General features: G+C 38.3%; 1 long non-coding RNA gene across 21 annotated transcripts in view; it reads right to left on the minus strand.

Moving 5' to 3' along the window:
- LOC140497613 (uncharacterized) overlaps window positions 1-16,661 on the minus strand; it is a 414,232-nt gene that overhangs the window by 45,592 nt on the left and 351,979 nt on the right. For 20 of the 21 annotated variants that reach the window (XR_011964788.1, XR_011964787.1, XR_011964786.1 and 17 more), the window contains one exon: window positions 2,919-3,136. This is a non-coding gene — a long non-coding RNA (uncharacterized lncRNA). The remainder of the gene's footprint in view (window positions 1-2,918; window positions 3,137-16,661) is intronic. The other variant, XR_011964767.1, reaches the window with a different exon arrangement.

Below are 16,661 nucleotides of genomic sequence, written 5' to 3' on the forward strand. Positions count from 1 at the left end.
CACAGAACTATAGCTCACTCCACATTGGTCCCCCTTCCATTAATGATGACTTCTACAGTATGAAAATTTGGTCAGCTCCATATCTAGCTGACCTTACTATCACTTAGTCCACATTTCTCTATTTTTTTCACCAGAACAGCATGAGACACTTTATCAAATGCTTTGCCAAAACCTAGAAAAATAAATGTGGTGCTGTTCAGAAGACAAGCTGTATGTGTAGCAAAGTTGATAAGTGGTCTGGGGCAGGGCTTCTTCAAATTTTTCCACTCAGGACCCCTTTTCCCATTTTAGCAGCATTTGTAAACATTACATGGCCTGAGGGCAGGTTCAGTGCAAAGTGTGTTCAGAACCAAGGTTACCGTGAAATTGCATGATGCAACAAGGGCAAGTGCTGCCCAAAACATTTCAAATTCTGTATGTATTTGATTTTAATTAATTTTTGGTTCTTGCACATTCAGAAACCCTTTACTGTTGCCAAATTTTTTGAGACCCCATATAGGGTCCACAGTTTAAGAAGTACTAGTCTAGGGTTTACCAATCATTCTTGTAGTTTATCCCTCAGTCCGCTGGAATCATTTAACTGTACTATCCCAAACCCTTTTATAATGTAGGGAGTGGGAGTGTGGGTGATATTTCTCAGTAATTAATAAAATTGAACTCCACATTTTCATTCATTAAATATTATTAATTAAATAAATGAAAAGAGAAATTTCCTTTCCCAATGGTAATTACTTGTATCTTTGTATATATCAAATCCCTTAGTCATATGTGATTTTAAAGAATTAAAATTGCTTAATATATAATTTATGAACAAAATAATATAATATAGACATACATACACAGTTACCATAGTTAACTGTTTAAAAGATCACAGCCAGAGACTTTACTATAAAGGCAAGTTAGCTCTCTTCAGTTCTACAAACACAATTCTACCATTCAATACTCTTAAGATACAAATTAAAGTCTCAAAAATACTCTAAATATTTCTCAAGATAATAGTTAAATTTGGTATCTCAGAAATTAATCATTTTTCTTCACTGTATCTTCAGCTATAATAGATAATCATAGGTTCAGAAGGCAAAAATAAGCTATTTTCTCACAGACTTCATAAAATTACTTAAAAATATATTTTTCATAAAACAATATAGTCACTATTTACTTTCTATTTTTTTCCATATTTTACTTTATATATCAAAGGTAAATATACACACACCTTCACACCTCCACAGACAGAAATATCTCAGTAATAGCTGACAGTGTAACTCTAAATTGTTAGCCAAAAATTCCATTTGGCTTTTAAATATACAATAATCATTTCGATAGCTTCTATAGGAGTAGTGTTAGAAATAGCTGTTAAATGCACACTCAATTTGGTATGAAAATCTATCTTACACCACAGGGAAGTAGGGGAGAAGGGGAGAAGTGGGGTGGAGGGATGATAGAAGAGAGGGCAAATGGGAGAAGGAAGTAATTAGAAGTAAACACTGTTGGGGAGGGAAAAGGTCAAAAGAGAGAATAGGATAAATGGGGGGTAGGATAAGATGGAGGGAAATATAGTTACTCTTTCCCAGAATGACTATTATGGAAGTCTTTTGCAAAACTACACATGTATAGCCTATATTGAATTGCTTGCCTTCTCAGTGGAGATGGGTGGGGAGGAAGGAAGAGAGAGAAGCTGAACTTCAAAGTTTCAGGAATGAATATTGAGACTTGTTTTTACGTATAACTGGGAAATAAGAAATATGGGTAATGGGGTATAAAAATCTATCTTGCCCTACAAGAAAAGGGAGAAGATGAGGATAAGGCAAGGGTGGGGTGTGATAGAAGGGAGGGCAGATTGGGGAAGGGGTAATCAGAATGCATGGTGTTTTGGGGGTGGGAGGAGAGGAGAGATGGGGAGAAAATTTGGAACTCAAAATCTTGTGAAAACGAATATTGAAAACTAAAAATAAATTAATTTTAAAAAGAAATAGCTGTTAAAAATATCTGTGTCATTCTCTTGATTTCTTAGCCTAGAAAGCCTGTCCAAAAAGAGGGTGGGGGAGAAGGGAAGGGAAGGGAAGGGAAGGGAAGGGAAGGGAAGGGAAGGGAAGGGAAGGGAAGGGAAGGGAAGGGAACAGAAGGGAAGGGAAGGGAACAGAAGGGAAGGGAAGGGAACAGAAGGGAAGGGAACGGAACGGAATGGAAGGGAACGGAAGGGGAGAAAAAAGGCTAGTCTGGCATAGCCTGTTTTTAATCAATTCATAACAGTTCTTTGTGTTTGGTTCTTTTTTTTCCTCCTCTCGATTTTGGCTAACATCCCTTGAATAATACATATGAGAAGGTTTCCTGGAATCAAAATTGAGTTGATTGGCTTCAAGTTTACAAACTCTACTCTCTTTTCTTTTTTTGGCAAATTGGGATATATTTTACACTCCAGTCCTGTGGCATCTCTTCCATTCTGTAGAGTCTTTTAAGTGGTTCAGTAGTGCTTGCATCTGCCATTAGATGATTAGTAACTGCAACATAATCCCACATACCATACACAAGATTTTCTCATCATTTCTATCATCTTGACAGTATAATTTTGCCTGTCCTCCCTTCCTTGCAATCTCTTAGTCATCCTTTTTCTTCTTTCCTGCTGGGGCTCCAATAACATTTGGCCTCTTGCTTTCCATTTTCCCATACTCTCCCCCCCCCCCCACCCCACACCCTGCCAAGTGAGTTGATGCCCCCTGGAGATTTTCTTAATGGTAGAGTGTTTTAGGGCTAGGTTGGCTACTCTGCTTTTCAGGTGCACATAAACATCTATTGCTAAACTCCTGCAAACATGTTATAACTACAGAAAAAAAGAAGGGTGCCTATATCTATGACTTGTAGGTTGCCTGAGTATGCTCCTTTTGGCAGTTTCCTGGCAAACGTGTCGGCACAAGACTTACCACATGCAACATCTCTGCAGAACTCCAGCATCTGCTCACAGGTCATCTTAGTTCACCAGAATGATTATTTCCAGCACCATTGTGAGGGCACTCTGGTCATCTGGCCTTCTGGCAAGGGCATTCTCCAAATGTGATACTGGAACGTCATAAACATCATGGCAATGAAACATCTCAGTGAATCATTCATTGACCTGCACACTGTGTATGTGTGAAGACTTCTGGGAAGTTAAACATATATTTGCAAATGAGCTTGGTCACTCTTGTAATTAATCAATCAGTCAACCACCAAACATTTATGAAGCCCTTACTACATGACAGGCACTGGGCTAAGTGCCAGACACATAAAGACAAACAAAACTATCTAATTCCCTTGGAACAGGAAGTGACACCAATGTGCTTATGGCACACAACCCACTTATATAAATAGTCATAAAGATGGTGGAGGAACCACAAAATGTGCTGTTGTTTAAGATGCTAGCTTATATCAGAAAAGCAGTTGAATATCCACAACCTTGGGAAAGGGATGGGAAAGCTGACTCATAAAACACACAGCCCAATGAACAGCTTTAACAGCCATGTCAGATATACTGCTCTGCTCTAGACTGTTTAATGCTAACTCTTAGAATCCCACACCCTCTATTCACATACAATTGGGTGTCCTTGGTATTTCCACCCAGCTTGATGAGGTCATTGATGACCTAATTCCTTTCTCTTGGGCTACAAATCCAGCAGTGCTGGAGCCTTTATTGCCTTGGGCTTCCCTACTTGCTACCAGGTAATTTTTCTGAGGGATTTCTGCTCTGCCACCTTGACTTGCATCACAAGGAATAATACCATTCAGTTGCCTCTGGGAGAAGTGTTTACAACCAACTGCCAGCATTCCTTCCTGGAATAGATCTTCTAGGTACTCAAGCAAGTGGAATTGTCAGTTATTGGCCACCCTGTTCCAGTGATCAGGAGAGATCTGAGTGACTCTGTTAATGATCCAACAAACAGATACCATGTCCACTGCTGGAGAACTTAGGCAGAACTAGTCAAAGTTAAAGAGAAGCGCCTGGCCCTGAGAACTTTGGTAGTCCAGGCCCACTTGGGAATCTCCCTTTTCAGTGCTGGGAAGCAACCCTCTAGGGGACAATCACCTGGACTTGTGATCAGGCATCAGAGGCTACAGTTTCTGGTAACTAAGTGGCCCTGTGAGAAGAACACAGAACCAGGAGTCCAGAAGATCTGAGCTCAGATCAGGCCTCAAATACTTGCTAACTGTGTGACTGTAGGCAAGTAGCTTAAACTTTGTCTGCCTCAATTTCTTTAGCTGTGAAATGAGGATCATAATAGAACATTTTTGAGAGGGTCATTGTGAGTGTCAAATGAGATTATACATGTAAAGCACTTAGCACAGTGCCTGTCTTTCTGTCTCTATCTCTATCTCTCCACACACACACACATGCACACACACACGCACACACGCACACATATACATATATATCACACACACACTAAATGTTTATTCCCTACTTCTGCTAGACAGAGTATTGGAATTGGAGCCTGGAGGATCTGACTTTAAATCTAACCTCATTAGCTTTGTCTCTGAACAAATCATTTCAATGTGCTTGGCCTCAGTTTCCTCATCTATAAAACAGGGATTACAGCATATACCTTAGAAGCAGCTAGGTAGTGCAGCAAATAGAGCACCAGGCCTGGGGTGAGGAAGACTTGCAGATAGAGCACCAGGCCTGGGGTGAGGAAGACTTGAGCTCAAATCTGACCTCAGACACTAACTAGCTGGGTGACCCAGGACAAGTCACTTCACCCTATTTGCTTTGGTTTCTACATTAGCAAAATGAGATGGAGAAGGAAATGAAAAACCCCTCCAGTATCTCTGCCAAGAAAAACCCAAATGGGGTCACAGAGAGTCAGACACAGCTGAAATGACTGAGGAAAGCATGTACCACATAGGCTTGTTGTGAGAATCAAATGAGATGATACATGGAAAATATCTTATAAATGTGCTATATAAATGGTAGTTCTAGTTGTAATTACCCAATTACCTTGGAATACTTGCAGGATGTACAGAGAAGCTGCTTGTCTTCTTGTTCTAGATCTGTCTGTTCCTGGCCTGCCAGTTTGGGAACATCCCCACCAACTTAGCCAAGATGTGAACTGTGCTATCGTGACTCACAGGTCAGGAAAGTCTCTGAACTCTGATGAGGCTCGATGGCACGTGGCACTCTTCTGCATAGATGTCTCAAGATATTAATAAAAGATTAATAGACTAGCAAGAGGAACTAGATTTCATTGATATTGGAAACTCCCTGATGAGGAAACTCTGTAAGCTATCACTTTCTCAGCAATTTATAGTCTTAGAAAGCTGCCTAAAAAACCAAAAGGTTAAGTGATTTTCCCAGCGTCACACAGCAAGCATTTCCCCTTCCCTTTCTCTCCTATTTCCCTGATAAGTGAAATTTATTTCTGTGCGTGTGTGTGTGTGTAGTCTTTCCTCTTTTGACCAGTTTAGATGACAGTGAGGTTTAAATATCATCCTCTTCCCCCACCCCTTCTTCCTTGTGTATATAAACTTCTAGTAATATGCCCAAAATACATAAAATAATTTTCTCTAATCTTCCTCTCCCTTCCCCCTGCCAATGTACTCCTGTTTCCTTCTCTTCATTCTTTTAAGATCATCAAGACACAACAGAAACACTCCTAGGTCTTCTCTCTAATTTGACTCTCTGTATGACTACGAAGGATGATATAGGGATCTGTGCAACATCTTCACATCTTAAAATATAAACAGTTTGTGTTTAGTCCTTTATCATTGTTCATTCATGGTTATCTTTTTGTGTTTCACTTGACCACAGTGTTTGCACTTCAAAGTTTCTATGCAGCTCTGGTCTTTTCTTCAGGAACACTTGGAAGTCATCTATTTCATTAGAGATCTATTTTTTCTCCTGTCGGAATATACTCAGTTTTGCTAGCTAAGTTATTTTTGGTTGTAAGCCTTCACTCTGTGCAATTTTAGGCCATTCTATTTGTTTCCTCTTCTTTCCCTGATATACAACTTCTCCCTGTACTATTCTGGCCAGACTTCGGCCCCAACACCCACAAATGTCTTACTCTCCTTATGTCAACGTGGGTTAGAAAAGTCATTTACTGGTTTTCTCTTGGATTCCTCAATCAATATGCAGTCTGGTACATTTTCTGAATCTATTTGTAGAAATGATTTTTGTAGAAAGAGGGAAGATCCCTGTACCTTTCTTTGATCCTCTGTCATCTTGGCTTTGCCCATGAGGAATCAATTTATCACCCAGTCCTCATCCTGATGGTCCTGTCTATCAAACCCCAGGACATTATCTTTCCTTCCTCAATGAGATCAGTGTCTGACTTAGATTCTCTACACCCCATCTCTTGTCCTCTTTCTAGGTGATTTCAACATGCATATTGATGCTTCCTCAAATATCCTAACTTCCCCATCCCCCAACCTATTTAATCTCCATGATTCCTCCTCTACACCTCAGTGACAGAGAGATAAGCAAGCCCTCCACCTTGTCATCATTCACAGTTGTTCTACTTCCATGTTCATGAATCTGAAATTCCTTTATCTGATTATAACCTTTCATCCCTACAATTTTCCTTGTGTCTCACAGTCAGTAATCTTGATTTTTATCTTTACCACGACCTCTGTTTCTTCCTCCCTTCCTTCTTTCCCAGGAAATCATTTCTGCCTTAGTTATACTCTCCTCTCTTCCCTACTTCAACTCTTTGGAAAACCACTTCATTTCAACACCATTCTGTACTCTGAAATCCCTTCCTCTTTATCCTACTGCTGATCACCCATTGCCCAACTCCAGCTGGACATGCTGCTGAACAAAGACGGAGAATCTTGCTAAACTGGACTACAAATTTACGGTACAAAATCTCAGTTAGGCCCGCACGATAGCAAGTCAAGCCTTCATACCTCCCAATCATTTTACTCCCCGTCTCTACAGTGGCTATTCCAAATCATTTCTTCCCTTTTCGAGCTCCCCTCCAAGCCTCCCTCTGTCCATCATCTCCTCTGAGGACCTCAACTCATCTTCCCTGAAAATATTGAGGTCATTTGCTCACAGCTCCCTCCCTCTCATCTCACTTGACTCAAATATCTTCCCCCACTCTTTCCTACTTCATTCAAATGAACCTTCTCTTTGCCAATGCACAAATACACGCACACTTGAATCCTTTATCTTCTGTGTTTTCCACAAAGTTGCACACTATAATTTTCACTCGTTTTCTAAACTTCAGTGTTTTTTTCTTTCTTTTGGCTCTTTCTCTACAGCCTAAAACATCTTCATATTTCCTGCATCCTTAAAAACAACAACCCTTCCTGGATCTGACTACTGCTATCCTCTCCTCTCTTGGCTACAGTTATTACATACCTGCACTAGGCACTTCTACTTACTCTTTTATTTCTGAATTCTAAATCCTCTGCAATGTGACTTCTGCCATCATCTTTCAGTGAAACTGATCTCTACAAAGTCATCAGTGATCTCTTCATTACCAAATCCAATGCCTTTTTTCCTTATTGTCCTCGACCTCTCTGCAGCCTTTGACACTATTGACTATGATCTTCTGGATACTCTCCTCTTTAATTTTTTTTTACATTGCTCTCTCCAACTTCTCCTCCCACCTATCTGACCACTCCTCACTCTCCTTTCATCTATGGTACACCTACGAGCTGTGAGTGTCCCCTAAAGCTCTGTCCTGGACCCTTATCTCTCCTCCTTCTATACTATCTCCCTTAGTGATCTTACCAGCTCCCATGGACTCATGTGTATGTAAATTTCCATACTCATATATCCATCACTAAGCTCTCTCCTGAGTTATAATTCCTCATCAACTTCATCTGGGATGTCCTATAGACATCTCCAATTCACCATATTCAAAATAGCATCTTTTGGACCCTGTACTCTCCTCTTCTCAACCTGGCTGTTGTTGTCAAGGATACCAAAATGCTCTCAGGCTTGAAACCTGGATGCCATCCTCCCCTCCTCATTCACCCACCCCTACATGTCCAAGCTGGTTTCATATCCCATCACTTCTATTTTCACAGCATCTCTTGCACAAGTCCATTTATGTCCGCTCAAAATCAACACCCATAGTCAGGCCCTTATCACCTCTTGTCTGGACTATTGCAAGAGCCATGTAATTATTTTCCCTACTTCAACTCTCTTATCATCCAATTCACCCTTCACTCAACTTCCAGAGTAATGTGTCTAAGTCATATGTCTTCTATGTTATCACCCCCTACTCAATAAACTCTGATGCCTCCCAATGACATGCATGATCAAACGTAAAGTCTTTTTCTAAAGTCTTCACCCCCTGTCCCATTATACCTGAAACTCTTCCAGGTACTCTTTGAATCCAGAGAGGTGGCCTAAATATCGCTCCTAGAACACAATGCTCTGGGTCCCAACTCCATGGCTTTGTAATATCTGTCAGCTGTGCCTGAATGTTCTCCTTGCTCAATTGTACCTCTCAGCTTCCCTGTCCTACTTCAGGAATCAACCCAAAAGCCATATTCTTCAAGAGGCCTTTTCGGCTCTCAAAAGGATTCATGCCCTTTCTCTGATGCTACTTTATATTTGTAGTACGTATATGCCACATATGCATATACTATACGTATATACATATACTATGTATATATAGAGAGAGACATATGTGTTTGCTTATGTTTATATATATGTGAATATATATACATATGTATGTATACATATATATAGGAGTGTGTATATACATATAGTGTGTGTATATGTATGTATATACTATCTTCTCCTCTCTTATGCTTTCCTTACCTCTTTTCTCTCCCTCCATATATATATACATACATATATATGCATATGTGTAAATATGTAATACATAGACAACATGTAAATAATATATGAATTATGTATGAATATGTGTCTGATGTATATAACCATATCAGATTGTATGTGTGTATACATATGTGTATAGGTATATATGTGTGTTTCTATATGTATATATACATACATGAGACATATATGTGTGCATATTATACAAGACCTTCCATAGAATCAAGTGGCATTTATGAACTTTTTTCATCACTGGCTTCTTGGACAAGTTAAGGTAGACCTCTATTTCCCCCAAATGGACTCATTTAGAGAATACAAACTATCCTGCATCCACTGAGGAGAATGGAAGGTGGGCATCTGTAAATACTTCAGATTGTATGAACATCTGTTATGCAGTTGTTTCAGCTGTACCTGACTCTTCATGACTCCTTGTGAGGTTTTCTTGACAAAGAAACTGGAGTGGTTTGTTATTTCCTTCTCCAGTTCATTTTACAGATAAGGCAACTGAGGTAAACAAGATTGAGTGACTTGCTTAGGGTCACATACAGATAGTAAGTTCCCAAGGCTGGATTTGAACTCAGGAAGATGAGTTTTCCTGACTCCAGGCCCCATATTCTATCGATTTCAACACCCCTAGCTGCTTCTAAGTATGAACATTATGCCCTTTTCAATTGTTATGTCCCAGAGGTGGCAGCAAATGGGTCTGCCCTCCTTCCTCTTCTACCTCTGACTGCCCTAGATCCCATCCATAGCACCTGAAGAACCCCAGATGGAGTTGGCACCAAGTAGGGCCATTCTTGACCTTCTGCTGCCCTATACAACCCAGACCTTCCCACAAATGACCCCTTCCTTTCCCTTTTCCATTCCTGCTCAGACTGGAACAATGTTCCTCTCCTCTTCATTCCCCTAAAGGAGGGAACCAGGGTTGTATTGGTAAATGTTTACCACTTGGTTCTCCAGAAAAAAAATAAATGTATGCATGGCATAATTTTAAGCTTAATTTTCATTATTATCATTTTCTCCATCAATTCCTTAAGTCTAGAAATCAATAAAGTAATCAATAAAGCCTAGATTTGTAGCATTTGTAAATTTCCAAAAATTTACAAAATCAGGTCTTATGAGCCAGTTCATGCCTTTAATACAACCCTGAAGGGAACCCAGAATTCTTTTTCCACTCAGACTCTTACACCCATTCCCCTCTTCCTAGTGACAGTAGGTCAGTCTCCAAGAACCTCTCTGCCCCAGTAGGCAGACTCACTAATGCACCTTAAAGAAAAATTCTTTGGCCTTATCATCTGTCCAATATGTTATTGGACACTAAGGATTTCCAGGCTTTCCCATCTACGTTGCAATTCTTTTTTCCCTTATGTCTTATTACCCCCAATCATAGTGTGAGATAGCTCTACTTTTTCTATTTGTTTGGCACAGTGTTTTGCACATGATAAACACCATAAATGCTTTATCATTCATTTATTTACTTTGCAACAGTTCATCAGCTTTGTCTTCCAAGAACTCTGGGATCTATTTGGATTACAGCTCAGTGTGTTCACTAAACTCCCACTCACCAAGTCATATAAAGCTGGCCAATCTTCATGGACATCATCTCTAAGCAGAGTTAGGAAAGGCTCTGTTTTACAGAGAGATCTTATAATGAAACTGATTGACAGAAAGTCACAACGGAGCCCCCAACTCAGACTTTATCCTATTGTGATGACTCTTCAGGTTGTAACAATTTCTGGGGTTTTCAGGGTAATAACGTAATTACGCCAATAATTGTAACAATAACTAATATTTATATGATATTTTAATATTTATGAAATATTTTACATATATTAAATTTGATTCTCAAAACAAATATGTGAGAAAAGTACTATTATTTTTCCCCACAAGGAAATAAAGGTTAAGAAAAGTAACTTTGGGTTTCACAGCTAGTTTCTGAGACAGGGTTTGAACTCAGGGAGTACCACACTGTATCCACTGCACAACCTAGCTATCCATATTATGTATAGTCTATCTATCTATCTATCCATCATTCATATATCATCAGTCCATCTAGATACAGACATAGACATTGTCATAGACATAGATATAGACACAGACACAGACAATAGACACAGACAAAAACATAGATATAGGATACAATACAGCCTCAAATTCTAATAATCATGCTCATGGATATAACAAAGACCTTCAAGACTTTTGATTTTCTAGATAGAAACTATCCAATAGACATACCAGAAATGAAAGAAGGAGTCAATCTTAATACCTTCTTAGCAATACTAATAGGAGAAACCAGTATCTCTGTAGGGGCAATACTTGCAATTTTTTTTTCAGACAGGTTTCAAGCTTGTTACAACTGTGTGCTTACTATTCCAGAAAAATGTCTGGGGTGGAGTTAAACCTTATCATCCAGGAAGGAGAACTGCTGCTGCCTAGAGCCACCTCTAAAGTATAGTGACACAACCACAAAGGGGGCACCAAGGCCATTCCTCATCCACACCAATCATGGCAATGCAGCATGCCTGAAAGCTGCCTGTAATCTAAACCAACCTCAGGTCCCCTTTGGATTGATTTACATTAAAATCAAATACCTCAGTTGCAGCCAGATCTGGTAAGCAGAGACTTTGAGGAGACTGAGGAAGGATCCAGAGAAGGGGCATCCCCCAGAAGCCTTTCTCTGAGCTGAGAATTCCACAGCCATTGAAAATCACCTTGATTTCATTGAGATTATCTGGCAACAAGAACCAATATGCCCAGGATGAACCAACTACCCTGTGATGTAGAAGACTCTGTGCTGGTCTTGAAATCTTGAAGACAAAGATCTTATCTATCTATCCATCTATCATCTATCTATCTATCTATCTATCTATCTGTCTGTCTGTCTGTCTGTCTGTCTATCCATCTAATCACTGTTCTGTCTTTGATACTTTCCAGTTCCAAATCCATGACCTTATGATCACTGCATATTAATTCTCTCTTCTTATGGAAGAATTCTTTTCTCTGATGAATTTCTACACAGGCAAAGTCCATATGTCCTCTCAGGTGATATGGAGCTCCATCTGTGCCACAGTAGGTTAGCAAGAAGGTACATTGAAATATTCAACAGCTTATAGTAACTTGCCTGGGATTTTTATTAGCTATGGATGCACCATGATAACAAGAAGACAGAAGAGGAACAGGAGGAAAAAGAAGAAGACGAAGATGAAGATGAAGAAGAAGAAGAAGTAGTAGTAGCAGTAGTAGTAATAGTAGTAGTAGTAGTAGTAGTAGTAGTAGTAGTAGTAGTAGTAGTAGTAGTAGTAGTAGAAGAAGAAGAAGAAGAAGAAGAAGAAGGAGAAGAAGGAGAAGAAGAAGAAGAAGAAGAAGAAGATGGAGGAGGAGGAGAAGAACAAGATAATGTTGAAGAACTCTTTATATTTGCCTAGTGCTTACAGGTTTTTAAAGTATTTAGTCTAATCTTTATTTATTTGACCTTCCTAACAACCCAATGAGGCAGCTCCAGCAGGTTGTGTTATCCCTATTTGTTGGCAAAGAGTGTGAGGTTAAAAAAGGTTAGATGACTTTGTGTTCTGTGTTCCCACATGGAAGATTAAGACACAGACTAGTGATTCAGAGAGGAAGCAACAGGCTCTTCATTCCATCTTCTTATTCCACAAAGACCCTGGTCTTCCACCTCTGCAAATTTTATCATTGACCTGACAGCTTCACGGAGACAGAATAGTATCCTGGTAGTCCTTAAAAACTTGTAAAATGACTCCTTTCTAAGTTCTGAGCTCTCCTCTGACTCCAAAAAAGTCCAATTATTCTTTCAAAATTCTTCCGATTACACAAACAAGCCTTTCATCTTATCTCAGCTTGAAAGCCCTTGTCCACATCACAGTTTTGAATTGCCCTGTTCACAGTACTCCCACTTTAAAGACAGTTCCATCATGTGTAGAATGGGGTTAATAATAGAACCTGCTTCACAAGGTTCCTATGAGGGTAAAATGAGATAATTTATGTGAAACACTTTATAAATTTTAAGGAACTATATAAATATTAGCCATTGTTTTAATTTGCTGCCCATTGCCTACCATCCTATCAGAAAAGGTGACCACCAATGACTATAATAATCTACTTTTGTTTTTGTTTTTCCCCCTGTTTACCTTTTTATGATTCTCTTGAGACCTGCATTTGAAGATCAAATTGTCTATTGAGTTCTAGCGTTTTGGTCAGGAAGCTCTGGAAATCCCTTATTTCGTTGAATGACTTTCTCCTTGCCTGAAATGTTATGCTGAACTTTGCTGGGTAGTTGATACTTGGTTGAAGACCCAACTCCTTTGCCTTACGGAATACTGGGTTCCAATAATCTACTTTTGATAAGCTCAAAGACTCCAGCTTCTGGGTTAAGTATTCACTATTTGACAAAAACTGCTGGAAAAACCAGAAAACAGTATGGAAGAAACTAGGCATACACCAACATCTTACACTATATGTCAAGATGAGGTCAAAATAGGTACACCATTTAGACATAAAAGGTAAAACTATAAGCAAATTAGGAGAACAAGAAATAGTTTATTTGTCAGACCTATGAAGAAGGGAAGAGTTTATGACCAGACAAGAGGTTGAGAACATTATGAAATACAAAATGGATACTTTTGATTATATTAAATTAAAAAGGTTTTGCACAAATAAAGCTAATGCATCCAAGATTATAAGAGAAGGAGAAAGCTGGGAAACAATTTTTACAGCCAGTATCTCTGAGAAAGGCCTCATTTCTAAAACATATGGAGAACTGAGTCAAATCTATAAGAATACAAGTCATTCCCCAATTGATAAATGGCTAAAGGATATGAATAGGCAGTTTTTGGAGGGAGAAATTAAATCTATCTATAGTCATATGAAAAAAATGCTCTAAATCACTATTGATTAAAGAAATGAAAATTATCATATCGGCTAACATGACAAAATAGGAAAATGATGAGTGTTGGAGAAGATGTGGGAAAACTGGAACACTAATGCATTGTTGGTGGTATTGTGAACTGATCCAAACTTTCTAGAGATTTGGAACTATCCCCAAAAGGCTATAAAACTGCCCATACCCTTAAATCTATAGCCTCAAGAGATCATAAAAAAGGGGAAAGGACCCACATATACATATCATATCATACACATATGTATATGCATGCATGTATATAGCTCTTTTTGTGGTGGCAAAGAATTGAAAATTGAGGGGATGTCCATCAATGGAGGAAAGGCTGAACAAGTTGTGGTGTATGAATGTAATAGAATACTATGGTTCCATAAGAAATGGTAAGCAGGTAGACTACAGGAAAACCTGGGAAGACTTGCATTAACTGATGTTGAGTGAAATGAGCAGAACCAGGGGAAAACCATACAGACTAACAGCAACATTGTACGGGGACCAACTTAGGTAGACTTAGCTCCTCTGGGCAATGCAATGACCTAAGAAATCCAAAAGACTCATGATAGCAAATGTTATTCACATCCAGAGAAAGAACTACGGAATCTGAATGCAGATGAAAGCATACTAGTTTTTCTTTCTTTTGTTTTTTTTCTTTCTCTTGGTTTTTCTCTTTTGTTCTGATTCGTCTTTCATAACATGACTAATGTGAAAATATGGTTAATATGATCATACATGCATAGCCTACATTAGATTGCATGCTATCTTGGAGAGGAGGGAAAATTAGAATTCAAAATCTTATAGAAGCAAATATTGAAAATTAAAAATAAATATTTTTTAAAAAAGAAAAGTTGATCATCCTAGTTGCTCCAGAAACCACCATCAAGAGAATCTTTAGACCATACTATCAGTCACTAAACAATCCTAAAAGAGCTGCAAACTCTTTGTCAAATAGGAATTCCATTCCTGGTTCTTCACAACTACATATGTACCATGACTAGAATGGTAGATGATTATCCAGGTATATTTAAACCTTCCCAAATGGATGGAAGACCACGATCTCAGTCTACAAATGGGTAGCTATTGCTACCAAACTGCCGGGGAACAACTTAAAAAAGATTGTGAGGTTTTTTTTTATTATTTTCTCATTTGTCATGAAACCTCCTTTCTGGGTATCACTACACTGGGTTCCAGTTGACTCCAGGAGCTAAAATTCCTCTTCTCCTTTGGCAAGAGGAGTGGTCTCCCTAAGCACCAAATCCCTGTAGATTATATTATACCCATTATATGTCTCATCTTCTATTATAGAATATCTCTCTTCCTCCATGGGAATGTTCTTCGGTGTGACTCCTTCCAAACAATAAAATAAGATCTCTCCCTCCTTGCCCCCTACTTCAATCCCTTTCTTTACCTCCTTATCCATAGGCGCTCTTCTTCCTGAGAGGCTATGAGTTATTTTCCCTTCATTGTTAACCATGGTCTTGATTAGAGTACAACAGATATTCCTCTCTTTTTCCTCTTCTGACCCCTTTCACATGTCCTCCTATTCTATAGCTTAGTTAGATAAAAACAAACATTGATTCACCTTTAGGTAAAGTATTGTGATAATTAAAAATCTGATGTTTAGGCTTATTTCTTGACCATAATTTCTATTAAACTTTCACTTTCATCCTTGTCTACTTGGTATTTTTAGAGAGAAATCTCTTTTTTAGATTCAATTTTATTTTCACTTTCTGTTGCAAATTCTCTTCCTTCTCCTTCATTCCCTAATTCATCAAGAGAGCAAGGAGGTACAGAAAGAAATCTCTTAATGATCTCTCTTTTTTTCCATACCATTGCTACTGCTATTTTGTTGCTTACCCTATCCATGCCTTTCTCTTTTTGTTTATTTGTTGCTTTCTAGGGCATTTTATTTTGTCATCTAGACATTCCTTGGTTGCCGGATTTTTTTTTGCCTTTCTTATGTTTCTCTCGTTAGGAGTTTTGCAAAGCAAATAATCTGTTCAGGTCTGATTTTCTTTCTAAAAATTCTTCAAGCACTTTAAAAAAATAAATCCACTTTTTTTCATTAATGGATAGGCTCAGGTTTGCAAGGTAGGACATTTTGGGTTGTGTTTTGAGCTCCTTTACTTGTTGGAATAGATTATTCCATTCTCTCCTGTGGTTTATACTGGGTACGGAATAGTCTTGCATTATTTGGGTCTTCTTTGTTTCATATTTGTGAGTCTTTCTTCTGGTCACTTGCAGAATTTATATTTGTCATTGGAATTATTATAGATCACTACTAAATATCTTGTGGTTTGCAACATAGTTTGTTGGGTTTTTTTTTCTGGAGCCAATCCATGGATTCTTTTGGGTTAGCACAATGTTTTTTGTGTTCACAAGTTCTGGGTAAATTTCTTGCATCGAGTCATTATTTTTTGCACCGTGTGTACTTTGACTTGTGTTTTTCTGGGAGATCTATAATTCATAAGATGACTCTGAACATCGTGTCTTAGAGATCAATATGTTTTGTTTGTATAGAAATCATGTTTTCTTTTAGCATTATTGTTTTTTTCTTTCCCTGCCACAAGATTTTCCTTCACTTTCATGTATTTGAATTACCAATGGTATTTTCTGTTTTGTTTCTTTGGTGAGATTTGCCATTGTGAATTCAAGTTTTTATATTCTACTGATTATTTCTGAGGATAAGGCTATAAATTCTACTTTAATAATGCTGATTTCTTTCTTAAAGTATTCAGGAACATTTGCATTGGTTTCATGCTCTCTTGAGAATCTACAGGGTCCTCTATCATATTAAGTGTTGATGCAAACACCTATGCAACAGAAATTTAATTTTTAGATTTAATTGAAAAAAATAGTTTTGTTTTGAGAATTTCATGATAGCTCTTAAGATAATCAGAGACACTACTGGATATTGCAAAATAATGGCTGGGAATGATTATCCTATACCTTCCCTGTAATGTTCATATTTGATGAAAAGGATAGTCTTTA

The sequence above is a fragment of the Notamacropus eugenii genome, chromosome 3 (genome assembly GCF_028372415.1).
Source record: "Notamacropus eugenii isolate mMacEug1 chromosome 3, mMacEug1.pri_v2, whole genome shotgun sequence".
NCBI lineage: Eukaryota > Metazoa > Chordata > Mammalia > Diprotodontia > Macropodidae > Notamacropus > Notamacropus eugenii.